Genomic DNA, 25,119 nt, shown 5'->3' with positions numbered 1-25,119 from the left:
ATTGCTAATCGCAGTGGCTATTCTCTAAGGGGTAGATTTTTAAAAACTGCACGATCGCGTACTTTTGTTTGCGCAGCAGGCGCAAACAAAAGTACGCTGGATTTTATAAGATACGCGCGTAGCCGCGTGTATCTTCTAAAATCCTGGATTGGCGCGCGCAAGGCTGCCGATTCTGGGCAGCCGGGGCGCGCCGAGCCGCGCAGCCTGCCTCCGTTCCCTCCGAGGCCGCTCCGAAATCCGAGCGGCCTCGGAGGGAACTCTCTTTCGCCCTCCCCTCACCTTCCCCTCCCTTCTTCTACCTAACCCACCCCCCCGGCCCTATCTAAACCCCCCCCTACCTTTATCCATGGATTTACGCCTCCCAGAGGGAGACGTAAATACACGCGTGCCAGCGGGCTGCTGGCACGCAGAGACCCGACCCGGGGGCGGTTCCGGAGGGCATGGCCACGCCACGGAACGCCCCGGTCCGAAACCACGCCCCCGGGCCCGCCCCCGAAATGCCGCCCCCCGCCCCCAAAACACCGCGTCATTCGGCCCCGCCCCTGACACGCCCCCTTCCAAAAACCCCGGGACCTACGCGCGTCCCGGGGTTCTGTGCGTGCCGGCGGCCTATGGAAAATAGGCACGCCGGTGTGCAGGGCTTTTAAAATCTGCCCGTAAGTGAACTTAATAGCAGGTAATGGACTTCTCCTCCAAGAACTTATCCAATCCTTTTTTAAACACAGCTATACTAACTGCACTAACCACATCCTCTGGCAACAAATTCCAGAGTTTAATTGTGCGTTGAGTGAAAAAGAACTTTCTCCGATTAGTTTTAAATGTGCCACATGCTAACTTCATGGAATGCCCCCTAGTCTTTCTATTATCCGAAAGAGTAAAAAAAACGATTCACATCTACCCGTTCTAGACCTCTCATGATTTTAAACACCTCTATCATAACCCCCCTCAGCCGTCTCTTCTCCAAGCTGAAAAGTCCTAACCTCTTTAGTCTTTCCTCATAGGGAAGCTGTTCCATTCCCCTTATCATTTTGGTCGCCCTTCTGTGTACCTTCTCCATTGCAATTATATCTTTTTTGAGATGCGGCAACCAGAATTGTACACAATATTCAAAGTGCGGTCTCACCATGGAGCGATACAGAGGCATTATGACATTTTCCGTTTTATTCACCATTCCCTTTCAAATAATTCCCAACATTCTGTTTGCTTTTTTGACTGCTGCAGCACACTGAACTGATGATTTCAATGTGCTATCCACTATGATGCCTAGATCTCTTTCTTGGGTAGTAGCACCTAATATGGAACCTAACATTGTGTAACTATAGCATGGGTTATTTTTCCCTATATGCATCACCTTGCACTTGTCCACATTAAATTTCATCTGCCATTTAGATGCCCAATTTTCCAGTCTCACAAGGTCTTCCTGCAATTTATCACAATCTGCTTGTGATTTAACTACTCTGAACAATTTTGTATCATCTGCAAATTTGATTACCTCACTCTTCGTATTTCTTTCCAGATCATTTATAAATATATTGAAAAATAAGGGTCCCAGTACAGATCCCTGAGGCACTCCACTGCCCACTCCCTTCCACTGAGAAAATTGTCCATTTAATCCTATTCTCTGTTTCCTGTCTTTTAGCCAGTTTGTAATCTATGAAAGGACATCACCACCTATCCCATGACTTTTTACTTTTCCTAGAAGCCTCTCATGAGGAACTTTGTCAAATGCCTTCTGAAAATCCAAGTACACTACATCTACCGGTTCACCCTTATCCACATGTTTATTAACTCCTTCAAAAAAGTGAAGCAGATTTGTGAGGCAAGATTTGCCTTGGGTAAAGCCATGCTGACTTTGTTCCATTAAACCATGTCTTTCTATATGTTCTGTGATTTTGATGTTTAGAATACTTTCCACTATTTTTCCTGGCACTGAAGTCAGGCTAACCGGTCTGTAATTTCCCGGATCACCCCTGGAGCCCTTTTTAAATATGGGGGTTACATTAGCTATCCTCCAGTCTTCAGGTACAATGGATGATTTTAATGACAGGTTTCAAATTTTTACTAATAGGTCTGAAATTTCATTTTTTAGTTCCTTCAGAACTCTGGGGTGCATACCATCCGGTCCAGGTGATTTACTACTCTTCAGTTTATCAATCAGGGTTACCACATCTTCTAGGTTCACCGTGATTTGGTTCAGTCCATCTGAATCATTACCCATGAAAACCTTCTCTAGTACGGGTACCTCCCCAACATCCTCTTCAGTTAACACCGAAGAAAAGAAATCATTTAATCTTTCTGCGATGGCCTTATCTTTTCTAAGTGCCCCTTTAACCCCTCGATCATCTAACGGTCTAACTGACTCCCTCACAGGCTTTCTGCTTCAGATATATTTTTAAAAGTTTTTACTGTGAGTTTTTGCCTCTATGGCCAGCTTCTTTTCAAATTCTCTCTTAGCTTGTCTTATCAATGTCTTACATGTAACTTGCCAACGTTTATGCATTTTCCTATTTTCCTCTGTTGGATCCTTCTTCCAATTTTTGAATGAAGATCTTTTGTCTAAAATAGCTTCTTTCACCTCCCCTTTTAACCATGCTGGTAATCGTTTTGCCTGCTTTCCACCTTTCTTAATGTGTGGAATACATCTGGATTGTGCTTCTAGGATGGTATTTTTTAACAATGACCACGCCTCTTGCACACTTTTTACTTTTGTAGCTGCTCCTTTCAGTTTTTTTCTAACTATTTTTCTCATTTTATCAAAGTTTCCCTTTTGAAAGTTAAGCACGAGAGCCGTGGATTTGCTTACTGTCCCCCTTCCAGTCGTTAATTAAAATTTGACCATATTATGATCACTATTGCCAAGCGGCCCCACCACCGTTACCTCTCTCACCAAGAAGAATAGGAGCAGTTACTTATCAGCTGTAGCTGCCCACCTCTATGGGAATCCACAACACATTCCATTTCTCCTTACTAAAACCACTAGTTTTGACCTGGCCTTCTTGATGGACTCCTGCTCCTACCCAACTCACCGCTGAACCCGAAGACATCCTCCAGGTCAAGGAGGTTCTTGACATCCGACGTAGAAGAGGTCATTGGGAATACCTCTGTCGTGGGAGGGCTTCGGGCTGGAGGAGAAGTCCTGGGAGCCTCCTACCACATATATGACAAAAACCTCCTTGCGGAGTTCCACAGGACTCATCCTGACAAGCCCAGGCCGGTAAGGGGGAGGCCTAGAAGGGGGGGGGGTACTGTTGCGCTTCATGGCTGCATTCGCTCCGTGGCTGGGCCTGCTCACCTTTCTCGCCATTGTACATAATATTCATGAGTACATGTCTGCCTATGAGTCTCATTTACTTTAAAGGGGGAATCTAGAGGGATAACAACACACACACAAGGTTAGTTGTTAGCTTACATATTTAGCCCATTTGCCATAGTCACTTCTCACTGTTCTGTCTTCACCTCTGGTACTTGGGTGTGCCACCTTTACCATTGAAGGTGCCACAAGAGGGAAATGCAGAGAATGCCTGAATAGCAAACCAACAAAGGAGAAGGAAAATACCCAGATGCCTCTGCTGTTTCTATGTTTACACCATCCACGAGCTCCGGGTTCTCACACGCCGCAGCCGCAGCCAGTTCGCAGCGTCCCCGGCTCCCCCGCGCTCAGGATCCTGTCCAGGCTCCACGGTGGGGCTCGGTGTACTCCATGGCGTCGACCCCGCCCCTAGGCGTGTGCGCACTCCGACCACCCGGCCTCTTAAAGGGCCAGGCGCGGATCCCACCTCCGCAGCCTGCCCTGATTGATGGCTATATTAAAGGAAGTGGTCTGACACCACTTCCTCGCCTTGGCAATCGGGTCGTACACTCCGGTGTCTCTAGTTTGCTTTCCAGTGTCTCTTGTTCCAGTATCTCCTGTTCCAGTGTCTCCTGTGTCTCCTGTTCCAGCGTCTCCTGTGTTTCCAGTTCCAGCGTCTCCATCCCTGGTAGTACCCTCGTCTCTCCTGGTACTACCCTGGTAGTACCCTCGTCTCTCCATCCCTGGTAGTACCCTTCGGACTGATCTCATGGTACTGACCATTGCTTGCTCCTGACTACTCTTGATTGCTGCCTGGACCTGACCTCAGCCTGACCACTGGCTTCTCCTGAGTGCTGCCTGGAACGTGACCTCTGCCTGACCTGACTACTTCTGGATTGACTACAGGTACTGATCCCTGCTTCGGCTGACCATTCTGAACTGTTACTCTGGCCTTGATCCTCGCTATCCACTCGAACTCTCTGTTCTGGCCTCCTGTGACCTCTGGACATTCTTGTTTGGACATCGACCGCACACCCTTGTTCGTGGTGGGCACTCCTCTGCACTTCCTCTCTAGGAGATCCTGCCTGACCATTGCTTGCTCCTTGATTACTCAGGCGGCCCGGGTAACCAAGGGCTCAACCTGAGGGAACCCCGGGTTGCTTTTGGTAAAGCTCCAGCTAGCCTCTGTCTCCTCCTGTGCTCCACCTCCTGATGGCAGGCGCTCTCCGGGTCCGACCAGAGGGTCGTACCAATCCTTCACCAGGCCAAAGGTCCACCTCTAGTGCAACAGTGGGATTACACATTTTCTATAGATGTCTAGCTGCAACTGGAAAAGGAAGCGAGTTCAGAAAGATTCTAGGTCAGTGGCTTGGCCGAAAATCACCACTCCTCCTTTTATCTCCTCCCTACTCCCTCTGCAGCTGGTGTGAATTGAGCTGAGGTGAGAGAATTTCAGATTTAAGTCTGAGCCAAGGCCCAGCCAGAGAAGTTAAGGTGGGGAAAAAATATCTGAGGTGAGCTGGCTTGCTTCTTTCTGGCGCCTGGACTGAGACAAGACCAGTTCACCCATCCCTGCTTTCTGATGCTAGACTGCAAACTATGTTTATTTTGCCTAAGTAACAATGACCCGCAGGAAGGGGTTACCTGCCCATTTAATGCTCTGATAGGAGTTGCTGAGATCCAACGCAGGGAATGACCCAGCAGGAGAGTGTGAACAGAAAATATCTGACCCTGCCGACTGTCCCACCTCCTCCCCCCAGCGCACAATCACCACCCACAGAAATTTAGCAGTGAAAGAAAATACATCTTTCATAATTATTATTTTAATAGCTGTTTTTGAGTTGTTACGGTGAGCTGTGCTTGCTTCAGAGGTTCCTCAGCAGCTAGAGAGCAGAGCCCTGATGTAAACAGACGGCTGGGTGTCAGCCAGGCAGAGCACCAAGGGGGCGGCTGGTTTAGGTGGGGCCATTCCAGCATCCTTAGGTAGCCTCGTGGGGGTTTGTATCTTTATAATTATCCCTTCTGTAAGCCAACTGATGAGAGTAATTTTTTCACTATCAATTAAATACAGCGCTATTGTAAGCACCTTGCAAAAGCCTTCCTGGCCTACGGCTCTAAAAGCCTATAGTGACGGTGAGCAAAGGGCTGCATGAAACCAGGAGAGACGAAACACTGAGCATTAATATTTAAGGAGCTTTAATGCGCTGGTGCAGTCTTAGAGTGATTTCTGTTCATGGGAAAAGCTTTGCAAGAAAAAGCTTAATTCTCATAACACACATATCAAGCAGGTTAGAGTTTCACTCAAGACATTAGAGGGCTAAATTACTGGCAATTTAATAAATGCCATATAACAGATTGGTGAAAGATATATATATGTATTGCTAAAGGGTGATCTGAAATCAGTTAACAGTAAAAGTAGGTATTTATTTCACCTGGCACTTTCTTCCAGCTCCTTTGGAGATCCAATGCTGTGATCCTTCATTTCCAAAGTAGCTGGGGATTTCCCCCTTATTTTTATATCCCCTCCCAACTTATGTTTTTGGTCCAGTTGTTGCAGTGATGATCCTCATCTTGGGGCTATGTACCAGGAGCCCTGAAATCATAAATCTGGCCACTAGGTGTTGCCATTGTGCGATGGCTGGAACTCCCTCTCTCCCTTCCCCAGGGGTAGTGAATGCTGCTTCCGCTGCATCCCTAACCCTGGGCGATCCAGGAATCAAACTCGGGTCCCTCTGCATGGCAGCGCTACCACAGAGCTATTGAGCCAGCCCCCAAAAGTTGGCATTTTTAATGCAATTGGGGCTAGTCTAAAGCAGTATGAATAGGACCTTAATTCTCTGTGACAGCCAGAGAGCTAATTCTGTGGCCAAACATTAAAATCCTGCAGCAGTCCAGAAGCGTGTCCACAGTGTGAAATATAATAATAAAGAAGGCAGTTTTCAGAAATCATTTTCCCTGGTAAATTAGCTGTTTGCAAACTGCCCACTTGGGTGAAAGCATGGGCAGGGATCAACAACACGGATGCTTTTACCCAGCTAAAATGTGGGGAGGCTTGGGGAGGGAAATAATTCTTGTAGATTAGATTTTCAAATCTGCACATGTTATCTTGAAGGGACAAAGTATCCGCAGGAAAAAGCAAATGCAAACCTCTGCCGTTACTTTTTCTTGGGAAAATAAAATCCTGAAAGGGAAAAGTAGGCTTGCATCTTCCCTTTGAGAACTGGTGCATAGAAACTTCCATTAATCGCCCACTTGCGTTATTTGCTACCGCAAGAAGTTTGACAGCGTGACCTCTAGCTGACTTTTTAAGCTTTCCTAGCTGTGAAATTGGCTAGTTTGGTTTTTTTTTTTTGAGGAAAATATATCCAATGTTCAAAATCAGCTTACTCTATCTAAACAGGTCATTAGTAGCAAAATCCTGACTGAAAATTGCCTTGACTCGGAGTGGACCACACTCAGACCTGTAGTCAGTAAGTTGCAGTCCACCTGCTCCCAGTTGGACCCCTGTCCACTCACTATCGTTAAAGGTATGAAAGAGCTTTCATTTCAGGGTAATTAGAGCAATAGTAAACAAATCTTTGAGTGAGGGAATAGTGCCTGAATGTCTTAAATTAGTAACTGTGAAGCCTGTTCAGAAGAGTAGTAACTTCCCAATAGCTGATGTTACCAATTATCGTCCAGTCTCAAATCTTCTGACACTAGCTAAGATTCTTGAGAAGTGCATATTATCACAGCTGGATAAGTACCTGGATGAAAGTATTATATTATTATATTATTTTGGATGACCATCAGCTTGGTTTCCAGAAAGGTCGTTATACAGAACTGCTGTTAATATCTCTTTTGGATGTCTTGTACCGTAAACTTGAATAAGGCATGTTGGTACATGTGACAAGTTGGCGGCTTTTGACACTATTAGGCATGACTTGTTAACTAATCAAACTGGGATGAAGGGTGCAGTTCTGAAATGTTTTGAGTCTTTTCTCCATGGGAGAAAACAGCAAATGAGGATGGGCAGTTCTTTTTCATCTTGGAGACCCCTGAGTTTGGGGTTCCCCAGGGGTCTGCATGATCGTCAGTTTTATTTAATATTTTTTTTGTCTCCCATAGGGCAGGGAGTGATACATACAGCTATTCAACCCCTGTGAAGTGAGTGGTGGCGTCCCACTGGCGAGCAGAGGATAATTTAGCTTTGAATAAACCAAAAACAAGGATGTTGTGGGTTGGTAAGAATCCCCCAAATTCTGTTTGTTCGTCTGTGACTTTTGAGGGCAATTCCTTGCCTGTTCTATATGAGGCAAGGAACTTTGGCGTCCTTTTAGATTTGCAGTTGATGATGAAACCACCTGTGCAGCATGTAGCAAAAATCGCTTTTATAAGCTTAAATTGCTGAGACTATTAAAAGTGTTGTTGCTCACAGACATGTCTAGATCGGTATTACAGTCATTAGTGCTAGGTCATTTAGACTACTGTGACAGTCACTGGGTAGGCCTTCCTGATAAGCTCTTTCATGTCTTAAGTTGGTTCAGCATGCTGCTGCATGGTTATTAAGCAAATGTAGGATGAGGGATCTCATAATCCTTGTGTTGCGCAATTTACACTGGCTTCCAGTAAAAAGCCATTCCCAGTTTAAATTGATGGTTTTGAGGCACAAACTGCTTTATTTGAAGCACAAGTATGTGACTCCAGTAGGTTACAATGGTATGTGCCAGCATGAACATTAAGATCCATAGGGACTCCTTTATTGATGCTTCCCCTTACTCATGAATACCACAAGCAGTCTCTTTGAAAGAGAGCTTTTTCATATATGGTGCCCTCAGTTTGCAACTTCCTGTAGAATTAAGAACTCAGACCGATCTGAAGAAATTCAGGAAAGGGCTTAAAACTTTACTTTTTCAGGATACTTTTATGTGATTGTTGATTTTATGTTATCAGTTTGATGTTTTGTATGTTTTATGTGAATTATGCATGTATTTTGTTATCCACACCAAAATATGGTATTGAAGGCTGTTGTCTACAAGTTTTTAAAATAGATAAATAATAAAAGATCATTGACTAATGCAAGAAAGATGAATGCACATATAGATGTGTGTGCTTTTGGAAGGCCTCCTATCTGTCTTGTGCTAGATTACTCATTATTATATCATTCGTCTATCAGTGTATGCCTCCCCAGGAGAGGTGTAGAGGAGAGTGAAGCATCATTGTTTTGGAATGCTGAAATGTGCTGTTTGCAAAGGGAATGATCCTCCTTGATGTAGATTGCTGCTCATAAGGGAGTGAGGGCAAAGCAAAGAGTGCAAAGGGGTTTGAAAAAGGGTTTGCTTGGCTTTATGGTTTTTCTGTTCATGTGGGCCTGTTTAGCATTCTTTAAGTTCCCTCTGATGATGACGACAGTGTTCCTGCTCTTCACGTGAGCTGACATCATGACAGAAGCCCCATGTGCTTTCTTTGTCCAATACCAGATATTGCTGATATTATGAAGGTGACTCTGGGGAATGAGAGCAGTGGATATTGTAAAGAAGCTGATAATGTATGATGCGATTTCAAGTGGAGCTCAGCCTAAAAACTCACATAATGAGGTTTGTCAAGACGCACAAGGTCTCTGAATTACATTTTTTTTTAAACAGAGGTGGCTCACTGATAAGTGCCAGTGCTGCATGGAAGATTTGGGTTCAATTGGAAAGGCTGGGCTTCTTCTCTGTGGGCTGCTCCTAGCTGAGGATGCTGCAGTTAATCGGGTTTCCTAGGGAGTTGTGGTTTGTGGCCTCTGGCTGATTGTGTTAGTTTGGGACCTTGGATAGCTGTGTTTATAAACCCACTTCAGCTGTGGCCTGATTTATGTTAGGCAAGTTACTGTCAATAATAATGTATTATTTCTTTATTTCATCATATTTCAAACTGCCTTTCTGTAGTGTAACCAAGGTGATGTCCATTTCTCCTGCAGAAGGTTAGGTTAGATCCATGTTCGGTTAGGGTTTAGGTAAATTTGTTGAATGGTCCATTTGTTTGATTATTAACAACAATGTTTGCATATACTTGATTGATTGCGGTTAGATTTTATGTTAGCTAATTTATTATTCATGAATGATTTTATGTTTATGTGGAGATGTTTGTGGTATGGGTTATCAGCATGATTGTTGTATCACACCCTGAGTGCTGGTTGCAATAAGGTATGCTCGAAAGGTTTTAAATAAATAGATACTAATGGGGGAAAAATAGATGGGTAGTTATGATAGAACAGGGGTGGGCAATTCTGGTCATTGAGGGCTGCAAACTGGTCGGGTTTCAGGATATCCCTAATGAATATGCATGTAACAGATTTGCATACAACTGAGGCAGAGTGCATGCAAATCTCTCTCATGCATATTCATTAGAGATATCCTGAAAACCCGACTGGTTTGTGGCCTTCGAGGAACGGAACTGCCAACTCTGTGATAGAAGGCTCATGACACTGTAGCCCAAAGGAGGCAGGTTCCAATTGATCTGGAAGCCCACAGGAGTAGGAGAAGACTGCTGAATCAACACCTTTCCCACCATATTTTGGCTCTGTCTGGCAAAAAAACAGAAATGTAGTTAGATATACAGTGCATTCAGAAAGTATTTAGAAATATCACATTTACATAAGTATTCAAACTCTTTGCCTTGATAATCAAAGCTGAGCTCAGGTGCATCCTGATTCCATTGATGTTTTTCCAACTTGATTGAAATTCCACCTATGATAAATTCAATTGATTGGACATGATTTGGAAAGGCACACACCTGTCTATATAAGGTCCCACAGTTGACAGTGCATGCATGTCACAGCAAAATCAAAGTCATAAAGTCAAAGGAATTATTTGTGGACCTCCAGGACAGGATTGTGTCTAGCCACAGATTTGGAGGAAGGGTACAAAAAAAATTGCCGCAGCATTGAAGGTCCCGAAGAATACAGTGGCATCCATCATTCTTAAATGGAAGAGGTTTGGAACCACCAGAACTCTTCCTAGAGTTGGCCATCTGCCCAAACTGAGCAATTAGGGGAGAAGGGCCTTGGTCAGGAGGTGACTAAAAACCCAATGGTTACTCTGACAGGGCTCCAGAGTTCCTCTGTGGAAATGGGAGAACCTTCCAGAAGGACGGCAATCTCTGCAGCACTCCACCAATCAGGCCTTTATGGTAGAGTTGCCAGACAGAAGCTACTTCTCAGTAAAAGGAGTTTGCCAAAAGGCACTTGAAGGACTCTCAGAGCATGAGAAACAACATTGTCTGGTCTGATGAAACCAGGATTGAACTCTTTGGCCTGAATGCCAAGCGTGATGTCTGGAGGAAAGCAGGCACCACTCATCACCTAGCAAATACCTTCCCTATGTTGAAGCATGATGGTGGCAGCATCATGCTGTGGAGATGTTTTTCAGCTGCAGGAAATGGCAGACTAGTCAGGATTGAGGGGAAGATGAACAGAGCAAAGTACAGAGAGATCCTTGATGAAAACCTGCTCCAGAGTTCTCTGGACCTCAGACTGGGGTGACAGTTTACCTTGCAACAGGGCAGCGACCCTAAACGTTGGGACAAGTCTGTGAATGTCCTCGAGTGGCCCGGACTTGAACTCGATCAAGCATCCCTGGAGAGACTTGAAAATAGCTGTGCACCGACGCTTCCTGTTGCAACCGTCCCTTCCCGATGGCTTCACTCCACCTACCTTTCTTTCTTTGCTCCTCCTCTTGCTGCGGATGGACACTTGGCTGCCGCGGCTTCTGCCTGCCGCCCTCTCTGGCGTTCCCGGACTGGCTTGGGCACTGCCATCTGCCATGCTCCACTAGTAACTTAGGGCGTGCGCGCCGTGTGACCCTCTCTCTTATTTCCTACTTGGCGCGAACCTCAGGGGTCTTCCCCCGTGATGACATCACGCTGCCCGGATATTTAAAGCCTACAATATTTGCTAGCCTTTGAGTTAGCAAGGGGAATTCTTACTGATGGGATTCGCTCTCCGTACCCAGCTACTCTGCCTCCAATCTTCCATTGGACTCTTAACGCTAATGGGGTACCCACTCCTCAGGGACCTCACTTGCTTTTCAGGTCACTATCAGGAAACCGGTACTCGCTCCTTGAGGGCCCATGTTCCCTGACTCGCTGCCTGCTCCTACCTTCTCTTCTGCCTGGAAGGATTCGCTACCTTCAACTCCAGTGAGTACTACCAATTTCACCTCAGAGCTGTTCCCTGGAACCAGGTACCACGTAAGAGATGGTGCCATCTCTTACGTGGAACCGCTGTGTGAGTACATCACCTTCAAGCCTCTCAGCTCTCAGGGATCAGGTACTCGCTCTTCGAGGGCCTGCTCTCCCTATCCTGGGGTTCTCCATACTGGGGCTTGTGCATATTCGATTGTACTCATTATTCTCAGTTCCTTCCACTACATCACTGCTACCGGAGGAATCCCTGTTCCAGCACCTGAGGGATACTAGCCCAGCCGGGCTACTTCAACTGCTCACCACTGCCACCTCTGATGGCTTCATCACATTGTCTAATAAAAGATCAATCTCTGTGTTTGTGTGGCCTAAGCTGAGCCTGACCTGTGGCCCCTCACTGGACTTCCCCCCATGGCCGTGGTCAGCTGCCACAGTGTCCAAGGGTCCACCCAAACCTCACTAATTATAACACTCCTCGTCCAACCTGACAGAGCTTGAGAGGATCTGCAGAGAAGAATGGAAAAAAATCCCCAAATCCACGTGAACCAAGATTGTAGCATCATACCCAAGAAGTCTTGAGACTATGATTGCTGCAAAAGGTACCTCAAAAAAGTACCGAGTAGAGTCTGAATATGTACGTAAATGTGATATTTCAGGGTTTTTAAAAAAAATTAATTTGCACAAAATTCTTCCAACCTGACTTTGCTTTCTCATTATGGGGTATTATGTGTAGTCGGAGGAGGAGAAAAATGCGTATTATCCATTTTAGAATAAGGCTGTAACATAACCAAATGTGGCAAAAGTGAAGGAGTCTGATTGCACTGTATGTCAGTAGAGCTTTTGAGAATTGCCCTTTAAAAAAAGAAGCTGTACATACTTTTACAAATACTTTCAAGTCTTGAAAATAGTTATAAGGTAATGTTGTTGTCTGGGGATATTACGTAGACCCACTGCTCTCTAATAATGTTAAGGAAGGAGCAACCAGTCCTTCTCTCGTGAGGTTGCAGCTTGGCAGTAAAGGTGCGGTAGCTGGTGAGGCAATAGAATACCCTCGGCGTGAGGAAAGGAGGATAGGATACCCTCAGGGGGCGGCTAGGATAATATTAAACAGTGCATGGTCGTAGTCATCATCGGTAACGTGGCCCCATGTCTGGTCTGGGTTCAAACTCCAATGAGATCTCTCAGCTAGGAAAAGGCAGGAGCCTGTCATACACACGGTATTCTCTCTCTCAACGCCTATGTAAAGAACAAAAGTCTGGAGATTTTATTCATGAAATGTTTTCTTGTTTTTCCTTTCGTCAGTCTTCATGCCCATGAAACTGAATACTCGGCCTCTGGGAATAGATCTGGAGCCAAGCAAAAATCTCCTCGTCCCTCCCGTCTGAATATAAATGAATGGGTAGAAATGTCAGAGGAAGCCATGATAAATCACGCCTCTGGTCATGTCTTAAACTCCGTCCAAGGCTTGGCTTTCACCAAAGCAGCGCTCTATCTTCCTTTTTTTTTTTTTTTTTTACAATGATTTTTTCAGCAATCAGGAGCAGTTGTTGCTACTCCCACAGCTGTACAGTCTGGCACAGAGGAATAACTGTCTTGGAGAAATGCCTCTGACAGAGCACGATCCGGAAAGGGATTACAGATGAGGCGATAGAGGATCTCCAGCGCTCCTGCTGCAAAAAATGTGGGTGTGCAGAAAAGCGGACAACTCTCCCATGCAATGTGGACTACTGGGATTCTACCGTTTTAAGCAGACTTTCTTCATGCCCTTTGTCTCACACTTGAATCCTGTACCTGCCTTCTCACTAGTTTGCCAGTGCATCTCTCTGCTCACTCCAATTCCTGCAGAGCTCGGCAGCCTGTCTACCCTGCGCCCTCCCACACCAAGCTCACATGGCTTCATTGGCCTCCCGTCAGGTACCTTCTAGTGCATCCATGGCCTTGCTCCTTACTACCTCTCCTCCCTCCTTCTTCCCTGCCACCCAGCTTGCTCTCTTCATTCTCAATCATGTACCCTTCTCTCCACCCTCAGACCTGTCCCTCCCTCCTCCACACACTAAGTAGGCCAAGTCCCATTTTCAAGCCTTTTCATTGCTAGGCCCCACCCTCTGCAACAAGCTTCCCCCCACATGACCCGGATGCCACTGTTCTCTCTCTCTCTTGCCTCCTCTCTTTTTTTCAAGGTAACACCTACTTTTTCCACCTGCACCTTTCCTGACCTTTATCCACTCTTACTTTGCATATAATCTCAGTTTACAATGGAGCTCTGTATTCTGCAGGCATTACTGTAAGCGCTCTGGTGAGAGTGCACATAAAAAAATAAAAGCTTCAGATTAGTCCCAAATTCGACTCTCTTCCTGCCTTTCCCAAGTTTATTTTCTCTTTTGACAAAATTAAGAAACTCATTCAGGCACTCTCTATCTGAGCACTAGTTGTTTCTAGGCAGAATGGCTTCCGGAGCAGGAATAAGGACGTGCCACAGATGTACTTAAACGATCTGATAATCACACGGACATACTGTACACGCCATGCTTAATTATGAGAGTGCTCTTAGACATGCCGACGGGCCGGCTGCTCCCCAGGCCCGCACCAAGATGGCGTGGCGCTGCAGAGGGCTTTTGCTTGCTTTGCCTGTTGGCAAATCTGCCCCTGGTTATATTGAGGACAATGGCTGGCATTACTGCTGTGCAGGGTGGCGTGGTTGTGACAGCTAAGGGACAGTCAGGGGACTCCAGCATCTGTGCAAGGAACAGGGGGGGGGGGGGGAGTATGGGGGAGGGGTGCATGGGAATGTTCATTTCATTTGTTTTTTCTTTTACTATATTTTTCGTTTCATTTCATTTCTGCATTTTAACAAGTGCTGAATCATTTTGAACTCATTTTGTGAAAAAAAAAGGGGGTGGGGGAGGGGGTTGGTGTGCTTTGACTTCAAGGTCAGATCTGCTCAGCTTTCTTAACTACAGTCATATTTTACCTTTACTCACAGCTCTGTGGCAATGGATTACAAAACTCAATCTGTGTTTTCCCTGCCTCCTGGCTTCCTCAGAAAATGAACCTTTGACTGTCTCATTAGCGTCACAAACAGGGAAGGTGACGCGAGCTTCACACTTCATCTGCCACTGATCAGCGATTGAGACTGAGGTTTAGGGAAATGATTCTAGCTAGGGAAGAGAGCAGCCATGAGATGGGAGCCCTACAGCATGGCCGTTCACGGAGCCCGGGGCTCTGTTTTTTCCATAATACAGCTCTCAGTAGCATGGACACCCTTGGAGCCTTATCATTTAAAAGGGCAGACGCTGCTGTCACAGTGGCTTCCCCTTCTGGCAGTCTGGTATGAACTGCTCTGCCTAAAACTGGACAGTGTTTACCTAATTAACAGCCTCTCGGTGGTCCCCAGTTGGTTAATTGTGTTATCAGCAATAGCTTTGACATGAGGAACAACTTGTGACTTGAATAGCTAGTGAAGGCCCTGCGGAGCGGCTCCCAGAGGGAGCCGGCAGCAGCCCTGCTGCAGTTTGCACTGGATAAGAACAGAATAATTGGTCCCCCGAGAACCGGCTATTCAGCTGCTGGTGGGGCTCGTGTTTCCTGGTGAATGGGAGGCAGAGCTGCAACGAACCCCCCCCCCCCCCACCCCCCCTTGCTGTGGCTCCCAGCTCGTGCGAGAGAGATTAAATAACCCAGGGATTGCTACAGCTGGCCTCGTACAACAGGAAGCCCGCGGCCCCGTGAAAGGGGGGAAGCGTGGCAGCGCTTTCTGACGGGTGCGCCGATTACAAAAGTAGTGCGACGTCCAGGCAACCGGAGGAGGAAGCGCAAACCAGTCAAGTTGCTTTGGCAGAAGGGGCCCGCTTTTTATCATAGTTAGGACTGTTAGTGACAGCAGCAGGAGCAGCAGCAGCAAAAGCATGGGAAACAGAGTCGCCCCCTCACCCCATGATCCACCAAACAGACCGAGCCAGTCCTGGTTTTGCTTCGTTGCATGCATGAGATTCCTAGTTCTGATTTTCCCCATTGATTTTGCCCTAAGAAAATCAGAACTGAAATGGAACAGAACCATGGCTGGCTCGGCCTGGGGTGAAGGGGCATCACCGCCAGAGATAGTCTGGAGCTGTAGGCATGTCATACTCTTAAGTTCATTGTTACAGTGGGAATCATTACCGATGGGAAGGCTGTACTGAGTTGACATATTTGCGTGTCCAACAAGAACGATGAACGGCTTTATCACGTAGAAGAACATCATCTTACATTGTGGAGGGGTGAGCTAAAGCAGCAAAAGATGTCGAATCCTGTTCCCAAAATGTATGCTGAACGTTAAGCGTTTTTGTTATTTCTGCACTATTTTTTTTCCTTTTGATGTGTAGAGGATAACTTTAAAACACCTGCGCATGCGCCCATATATGCATGAATATGGCCACAGGCAGATCTACCCCAGTATTTTATAACCTGCGTGCATCATATGTACATAGATTATAAAATACATGTAAATCTACCATATAGTATTTGAGTGCTTAAAAAAGATGTGCATGAATAGATATTCAAGTTCCAACTTATCCAGCTAAGTGGTGGATAGGGCTTAAAAGTGCTAATTATCCAGCTAAGTGGTGCTGAACTGCTGGACATGCATCTTTTTACTTTCAATTTTAAAAATATAGACCTGGAGATTTTACATGCATATTTTAAATAGCACTTACCACCCCCACCCCCAAAGTCGCTTATTACACGTGCAAATCCCTAATTTTCTCGTAAATCGTGACCAGAAGGATTGACTAGTGTCTCGATTGGGGGTATTAGCATTGTGTTTTCTGAATACGTTCAGAATCTGGGGTTTTTCTTTGCATAATCTCTGATTCTTAGAAAGCAAATAAATTCTGTTATATCTTCGGGATGCTATAAACATGATACAGCTCAGACATATTAAACCCCTAATCAAGCAGTCTTGATTTTTGCACTTCGGTCCAGGCATTTATTATGACAACAGTGGATTATAGAAACGCTCTGTATTTTTGGGATTCCTTGAAATAAGATACGCGTATTGCAGCTTTTGCAGAACTTTGCAGCCGGGTTGGCTTTGGATGCTCCTCGGCGTGAGCATGTAACTCCACTCTTGTTCCAGCTTCATTGGCTGCCTGTGGAACAGAGGATCAAGTTTAAGATCTTGACCCTCATGTTCATGGTACGGCCACTAAGTATTAGGTCAATTTGTTTAAAGATTATGTTCTGGCTACAAAGAAATTTTTAGATTTGCCTTCGGTGAGGGATATTCATTTCCAGGACACTAGGCCCTGGGCATTATCTATTGGAAGGCTTGCACTCTGTAACAACTTGCCTGATGATTTAAGAGAATTACTAGATTTAAAGATGTTTTGTAAGTTTGTGAAAGCAGCATTGTTTAAAGAGGCATTTTTTAAAACTGTTTTATTCTTTTTAATGTTTGCTTACTGTTTGACATTATTGTTTTATGTTGACTTTTGTAATCCACTTAGCTTGACATAGTTATTATAGGCAGAATAGAAGTATGTTTAATAAATTCATAAATAAATTAATATATTTTGCAACATGCACACTTGAAGGAAATTGTCAGTTTTACCAATTAGCCCACCAGTTTGCCCAGTCCGTGTGCAGGTCATCGAGACCCTCAAGGTTCTAAAGCCTGAACTCCCTCCAGTTCTCCCAGACCCCCACCCACTCAGTACTTCAAAATAAAGATGTTTAATATCACGTATGCCAGATACTGAGCAGGTGCAAACATACACAGTTAAGCTGCCACATCTACACATGTCGCTTATAAAATAGCAACTTACACATGTAACTGCTGACCCTGCCCTAGACTGCCCTTTTTATATACGGGAACCCTATTCACACGGGTATATCTGAGCTTTATAAAATAGCATGTATGCAGGTACATGCTATTTAGATGGGTGCCTTTAATGTACTACATTGGCAGCACCTGCCAAAGAAGTTTCCAAGCTTGAACTGAATTGACTTCTCCCTTGTCTCTTCAGTTGCTAGTGCTGTATTCATGTTTTGGATGTATCAGGGTGCTGGTATTTCTTCCCCTGAGGTCTCTCTTGTTTGTGTTGTGTTCATACTTTTGGTAGGGTTAGACACAATAATCATGATTCAAGGCCAGAATCTAAGTCTAAAGCTTTTCTAGTCAGCTGGAAGCTTTCACCTGGCTGGACAAGAAAGTGCCTTGGATTCAGAGCCGGAGAATGAATGGAAATTAGGAGCAACAGAAGGAAGCAGAACACCTTTGAAGAAAGCAAAATTATATTTTGCTACAGCAAGGTACTTAACTGCTGCTTAGCGGTGGCACTATAGCAGCTCACGGTCTCCCTTTCTCCTAGTCAAAGATGACTTCTTATAATACAGACAGTGACTGCCTGCACCTTTATTGAAAAACAATGTCAATTAGGGATGTGAATCGTTTTTTGACGATTTAAAATATCGTCCGATATATTTTAAATCGTCAAAAATCGTTAGAGGCGATATTTAATAGGAATTCCCCCGATTTATCGTCAAAAATCGTAAATCGGGGGAAGGGGGAGGGGAAGGGGGAGGGCGGGAAAACCGGCACACTAAAACAACCCTAAAACCCACCCCGACCCTTTAAAATAAATCCCCCACCCTCCCGAACCCCCACAAAATGCCTTAAATTACCTGGGGTCCAGTGGGGGAGGTCCCGGTGTGATCTTTTACTCTCGGGCCTCCGGTGCATTGTGGAAATGGCGCCGGTGCCATTTTGTTTTTTGTCCCCCGACGTCAGGAGCGTAGGAGATCGCTCCCGGACCCCCACTGGACCCCCAGGGACTTTTGGCCAGCTTGGGGGGGCCTCCTGACCCCCACAAGACTTGCCAAAAGTCCAGCAGGGGTCCGGGAACGACCCTTTTGGCAAGTCTTGTGGGGGTCAGGAGGCCCCCCCAAGCTGGCCAAAAGTCCCTGGGGGTCCGGGAGCGATCTCCTACGCTCCTGACGTCATTTTGTACAGCAAAACGATTCGAGTGCAGGAGGTCGTTCCCGGACCCCCGCTAGACTTTTGGCAAGTCTTGTGGGGGTCAGGAGGCCCCCCCAAGCTGGCCAAAAGTCCCTGGGGGTCCAGCGGGGGTCCGGGAGCGATCTCCTACGCTCCTGACGTCGGGGGACAAAAAACAAAATGGCGCCGGCGCCATTTCCACAATGCACCGGAGGCCCGAGAGTAAAAGATCACACCGGGACCCCCCCTCTGGACTCCAGGTAATTTAAGGCATTTTGGGGGGGTTCGGGAGGGTGGGGGATTTATTTTAAAGGGTTGGGGTGGGTTTTAGGGATGTTTTAGTGTGCCGGTTTTCCCGCCCTCCCCCGATTTACGATTTACACGATATTTAAAGAAACAAAACCGCGACGATCCGATACCCTCCCCCCCCAGCCGAAACCGATCGTTAAGACGATCGATCACACGATTCACATCTCTAATGTCAATTAATACATGAGACCTATCTAAAATTGTATAAGCAGTATATAAAAGAATTTAAATAAATAAAATAAATAAATAATGAATCTACAAAGAAAAACTACAGATTTCAGCAGTCACCACAACAGTTCAACATTACAGTATCCCTCATCTTCCCTCCTTCCTCGCAGGATTGGCTTATGGATTTGACTACTAGCTATAGTAGACCCCATTTCCACTCCAAGGAGGAGTAGTGTATTCCTGAGGTCCACGGCAGGAATGCCCCGGTCTGCAGCAAGTTAAAGCCATGTAAATCTCGACTGGCACCTCTTAATATATGGCAGTGCAAAGCTTGTCCCCTTTGAAAGGGCCATCCTTCAGCTCATCCTTCAGCCCCCTCCATAGTAGCAACTCTCTTAGGCTTCCCAGGATAGACAGATCAGGCCAAGTCAATTATCTTCAGATGAGTCAACATTCTGCTGGACCCAAGGAATGATAGACAGGCACTTCCACAATTCTTCTCTTCCCAGCTTTCCCTCACCTGATGCCCCTGTCCTTAAAATTTGACCCTGTTGCACCCCACCTCCTAAATGGGTGGGAGGGAGGCTGAACACCAAAAGAGCTTTCTCTCGTTCTAGTGTGGCCCTATAGGGACCTCACCAGCAGCACTGAACCCATCTCCTGCAAGCAACGGTTGGTCAGCTGGGCCCGGCCGCATGAAAGTGATGGTTTAGCTCTCTCTCTCCTGCTGCTTGTGATTCATGCCAGTGGGAAAGAAGACAGAGGATACAGCAAGGAGATGCATGGGTGAGGGGGAAGCAGCAGTGCTCTGGCCCCAGCTAAGGTCACCCAACTGAGTGCTGTGGCTTTCATTAAACAGTTGCTGTGCAGTCTTGAAACACAAGCTCATCCGGCACTGGATTGGATGTGTGTGCCAGAGAATATCACTTCCTCATCTTCTGTGTGGGAGTCTAAGGAGTGAGAACACGACCATGTTGCAAGTTAAGGAACACTTCCACATATGTGTCTCATAGTTTTATTTATTTAGTTATTTATATACTTAAAAGATTTATAACCTGCATGTTCCATCGTTCATGGTGGGATGCAATTAAAACATACATCAACAAATATTTCAAATGACATTATCTAAACACATCCTAAATAAGGCAGGACAATAAGAGGTCCATATTCAGGCACAGTCTGGCTAGCAAAGTTAGCCAGATAAACTTATCTGGCTAACTTTGGAGGTGTATCCAATACTGAAACCACACTATTTAATATAGTCAGCTTTCTCACAGGACAAGCAGGATGGTAGTCCTCACATGTGGGTGACATCACAGGAAGGAGCCCAATCATGGAACACGTTTGTCAAAGTTTCTAGAACTTTGAATGGCCCCTACTGGGCATGCCCAGCATGGCACCAACCCTGCAGCCAGCAGGGGTCCCCCTTCAGTCTTCTTTTTTCCACGCAGCAGTAGCCATGCGGTTAAGGAGCTCCTCAGAGATTCCTGTCAGGAATTTTCCTCACGGTATTACTACAACCTTTCTTACCCCACAGGGGTCCCTCCTTCAATTTTTTCAAGCCGTGGTACTCCGGTAAGTTTTCTACCGGTTTTCGGTCGATTCCCGTCGAGTTTGACCCTCGCGGCCTATTGGCCGTCAACCGTACCGCGGCTCAAATTTTTCATGGCCATGGCGTCGAGGTTCCGTCGGTGCCCGGACTGCAATCGCACCATGTCCATAACAGACCCTCATAAGGTCTGTGTAATGTGTCTTGGATGTGAGCACGATGTCCTGACCTGCACCAAATGTGCCCTAATGACACCAATAGGTCGCAAGGCCAGAATGGAGAAGATAGAACTTCTCTTCCGTGCTCAAACCCTGATGCCGTCTATTGCATCGACGTCGTCAGAACCGGCACTGTCAACTTCGCGCCAGTATCGACCACCGACCGGTGACCGTCCGGCATCATCAACTTCTCGGCCTTCAACCACCTCTACTCCCCCTCAGGACTGAGGGGATCATAGAGAGAAACATCGCCACTGACATCGGAAGTCTCGGACCATTGAGGGAGTGAAATTATAGACCTCGCCATCGTCCAAGCCGCCGTCGAAGAAACCCCATCTAGAAAAGGCACCAACCTTTTCGGCGACCGGGTCACCGAGGCAACCCTCACCCGAAAGGGGATTGGGAGCCGCGATTTCGCCTTTAACGGTGGTCCCTCCGGCTATGCCTCTGCCTCCTTCTTCTGTTCCGGAGCCGGGGCTGCTTGCTCCAGGTCTCTGAGAAGAACTGGACCGGCTGGTTCAGGAGGCCATCGACAAGGCGATGCATCGACTCCAAGTTCCTCCGACCCCGGTACCGATTGTGAAACCGACCACTGACCCGATTTCGGCAGCATTGGCACCGCTGTTCTCAAGGATGGAAGCGCTCATTGCCGCTTTTCCACCGATGGATTCCCGGGTCACCGATGGCTCCGGTGCCCTCTCCACTTACCTTGTCATCGGGAGGAGAAACACCGTTCTGCATCCCTCCATCGGGAGTCCTACCGATGCCTCAGCCATCGATGCCGATATGTCCGTCGGCACCACCGATCCATTCATCGATGCCCTCGATGCCTGCACCAGTGCCTTCGATGCCTTCATCGGTACCTCTAATTATTCCTTCGATTCCTTCGGAGCCTAGACCAGGACCTTCAGGGATTCCACCATCCCGTCCCCCTCGGGCTCCTAGAGGGGCAGGTGCTGATCCCTACGATACCTGGACTGATGATTCTTCACCAGACACTGATGACCTGCCTTCACCACCTTCTCCTACTGAAAGCAGAAAGTGTTCTCCTCCAGAGGACCTTTCCTTCATAAATTTTGTGAAAGAGATGTCTGAATTGGTTCCCTTCCAATTAAAAGACCGAACAAGATGACAGGCATCAAATGATGGAGCTGTTGCAATTCCTGGATGCTCCCAAGGAAATAACCTCCATCCCTATTCACCAAGTTCTTCTTGATCGCCTCAAAAATAACTGGGAACCCCCTGGCTCTGTTGCTCCAGTCAACAGGAAGGCTGACACCACTTATGTGGTACAGTCAGTCCCAGGTTTTCAAAAACCTCAATTGGATCACCAATCTGTGGTTGTAGAATCTGCCCAAAAGAGGGCAAAGAGATCAAAATCCCACACTTCCTTTCCCTCAGGCAAGGAGCAAAAATTTCTAGATGCCATTGATCGCCGGGTCTTCCAGGGCTCAATGCTCATCTCCTGAATCACCTCTTATCAGCTCTATATGACCAATACAACAGGGTCTTATTTAAGCAGATACAAGACTTGACAGACTCCCTGCCTCAGCAATTTCAAGATCAGCTCCAAACCCTAGTAAATAAGGGTTCTGAGGCGGGCAAGCATGAGATAAGATCATCTTACGATATCTTTGACACTGCTACCAGGGTATCTGCAGTTGCTATCTCGGCAAGAAGATGGGCCTGGCTCAAGTCTTCGGACCTTCACCCTGAAGTGCAAGACAGATTATCCGACCTGCCCTATGTAGGAGACAATCTGTTCGGTGAACAGATCCAACGAATGGTGGCGGAACTCAAGGACCATCATGAGACCCTGAGACAGCTCTCTCTGATGCCTTCTGAGTACTCCTCAAAACAGCCTTTCCGAAAAGACACTAAGAAGTCCTTCTTCCATCTGAAGAAATCCTACCCGCCACCGGCTAGAACTCGCTCTATGAGACCATTTAAAAAATCCCAGTCTCGTCAGATACGAAAACAAAAGCCGCAAGCAGCTCTTCAGCCGGGCCCTGCTTCCGGTTTTTGACTCCTGCATAGAGAGCATTAGCCAGCTTCCACTGCCTCACATATCAGTGGGAGGTTGATTGTGCCATTTCAACAACAGGTGGCACTCAATCACCTCAGACCAGTGGGTCCTAGCGATAATCGCTCAAGGTTATCATCTGAACTTTCTCTCCATCCCACCGGACTCCCCACCTCTACCAATGTGGAGAACATCCGATCACTCCATCCTTCTGGAACAGGAGGTCTCCCTCCTTCTCCAGTCCAAGGCAATAGAACCCGTACCCTACTCTCAGCATGGCCTAGGGTTCTATTTCCGGTACTTCCTAATCCCCAAAAAATCGGGAGGCGTTCGTCCAATTCTGGACCTATGTGCCCTCAACAAGTACCTCCATCGAGAAAAGTTCAAAATGGTAACCTTGGGTTCTCTTCTTCCTCTTCTACAAAGAGGAGACTGGCTCTGCTCTCTAGACATCCAGGACGCATACACTCATATTGCGATAACTCCATCTCATCGCAAATACCTGAGATTTCTGGTAGGCCCTAAGCACTATCAGTACCGAGTGCTTCCATTCGGCCTCGCGTCTGCACCACGAGTCTTCACAAAATGTCTTGTAGTAGTTGCAGCTTTCCTCAGGACTCAAGGTGTTCACATCTATCCCTATCTAGACGATTGGTTGATCAGGGCTCCCACTCAGCAAACTGCTCTGTCATTCCTACATCTTACCTTACACACTCTGATTTTGCTAGGATTTCTCGTCAACTACGATAAATCCTACTTAGTCCCATCTCAAACCTTATCATTCATAGGGGCAGACTTGGACACCTTTCAGGCAAAAGCTTTTCTACCTCGACAACGAGCTCTCACTCTCGTCTCTCTCGCACACCAGCTGCAGTCTCAGCACTACACGACTGCACGTCGCTTTATCATCCTACTGGGACACATGGCGTCCTCAGTTCAGGTCACCCCAATGGCCCGCCTAGCCATGAGAGTCATGCAGTGGACTCTAAGGTCACAATGGACTCAATGCATTCAGCCCCTGTCGACCATTGTCCACGTCACCGACTCACTCCGTCAGTCTCTCGCCTGGTGGAAAAATCAGATCAATCTCCTCCAAGGCTTGCCCTTCCAGGCTCCAGACCCTCAAATAACTCTCACGACAGATGCTTCCAACCTCAGCTGGGGAGCCCATGTGGCTAATCTGCAGACACAAGGAACTTGTCCAGAGGAAGCCAAACACCAAATCAATTTCCTGGAGCTTCGAGCAATCAGATATGCTCTCAGAGTATTTTAGGATCGCCTCTCCAACCAAGTCATCCTGATTCAGACAGACAACCAGGTGGCCATGTGGTACATCAACAAACAGAGAGGCACGCACTCCTACCTTCTGTGTCAGGAAGCTGCGCAGATATGGGAGGAGGCCCTCTCCCACTCGATGTACCTCAGGGCCACCTACTTGCCGGGAGTGGACAATGTGTTGGCAGACAAGCTAAGTCGCACCTTTCAACTGCCGAGTGATCTCTCAACCCCTCAATAGCGGATTCGATCTTCCAACAGTGGGGTTACCCTCAAATAGACCTCTTTGCGTCACCTGAAAACCGCAAAGTAGAGAACTTCTGCTCTCTCACTCGCAGGCAACACTATCAGCCAAGAGATGCGTTTTCCCTCTCATGGGCAACCGGTCTCCTATATGCATTCCCTCCACTTCCACTTCTCTCAAAGACTCTCGTGAAGTTACGTCAGGACAAGGGAACCATGATCCTGATAGCACCTCACTGGCCACGCCAAGTCTGGTTTCCAATACTTCAGGATCTCTCCATTCACAGGCACATTCCCTTGGGAAAGGACCCACTTCGGATTACACAAAACGATGGGTGCCTGCGCCACCCCAATCTTCAAGCCTTGTCCCTGACGGCCTGGATGTTGAAAGGTTAATCCTTCAGCCACTTAACCTTTCTGAACCAGTTTCCCGTGTCCTGATTGCTTCACGGAAGCCTTCCACGAGAAAATCTTACTCTTACAAATGGAACAGGTTTCAGTCATGGTGCTCTTCTCAATCCCTTGACCCCTTTACCTGTCCAATCACGAAGTTTCTGGACTATCTCTGGCACTTGTCGGAGTCAGGTCTAAAAACTTCCTCCATCAGAATGCATGTTCGTGCGGTAGCCGCCTTTGATAAAGGTGTCGGGGATGTTCCCATATCAGTACAACCCCTTGTAACACATTTTTTGAAGGGCTTGCTTCATCTCAAGCCTCCACTGCATCCTCCGGCCCCTTCTTGGGACCTCAACCCGGTTTTGGGTTGGCTCATGAAACCACCATTCGAGCCTCTCCAATCCTGTGAACTTCGCTATCTCACATGGAAAGTGATTTTTCTTTTGGCAATCACTTCAGATCACAGGGTTAGTGAGTTATAGGCCCTAGTTACCTATCCGCCTTACACTAAAC

Source organism: Rhinatrema bivittatum, chromosome 5 (genome assembly GCF_901001135.1).
Source record: "Rhinatrema bivittatum chromosome 5, aRhiBiv1.1, whole genome shotgun sequence".
Classification (NCBI taxonomy): Eukaryota; Metazoa; Chordata; class Amphibia; order Gymnophiona; family Rhinatrematidae; genus Rhinatrema; species Rhinatrema bivittatum.
This window is presented reverse-complemented; position numbering follows the sequence as displayed.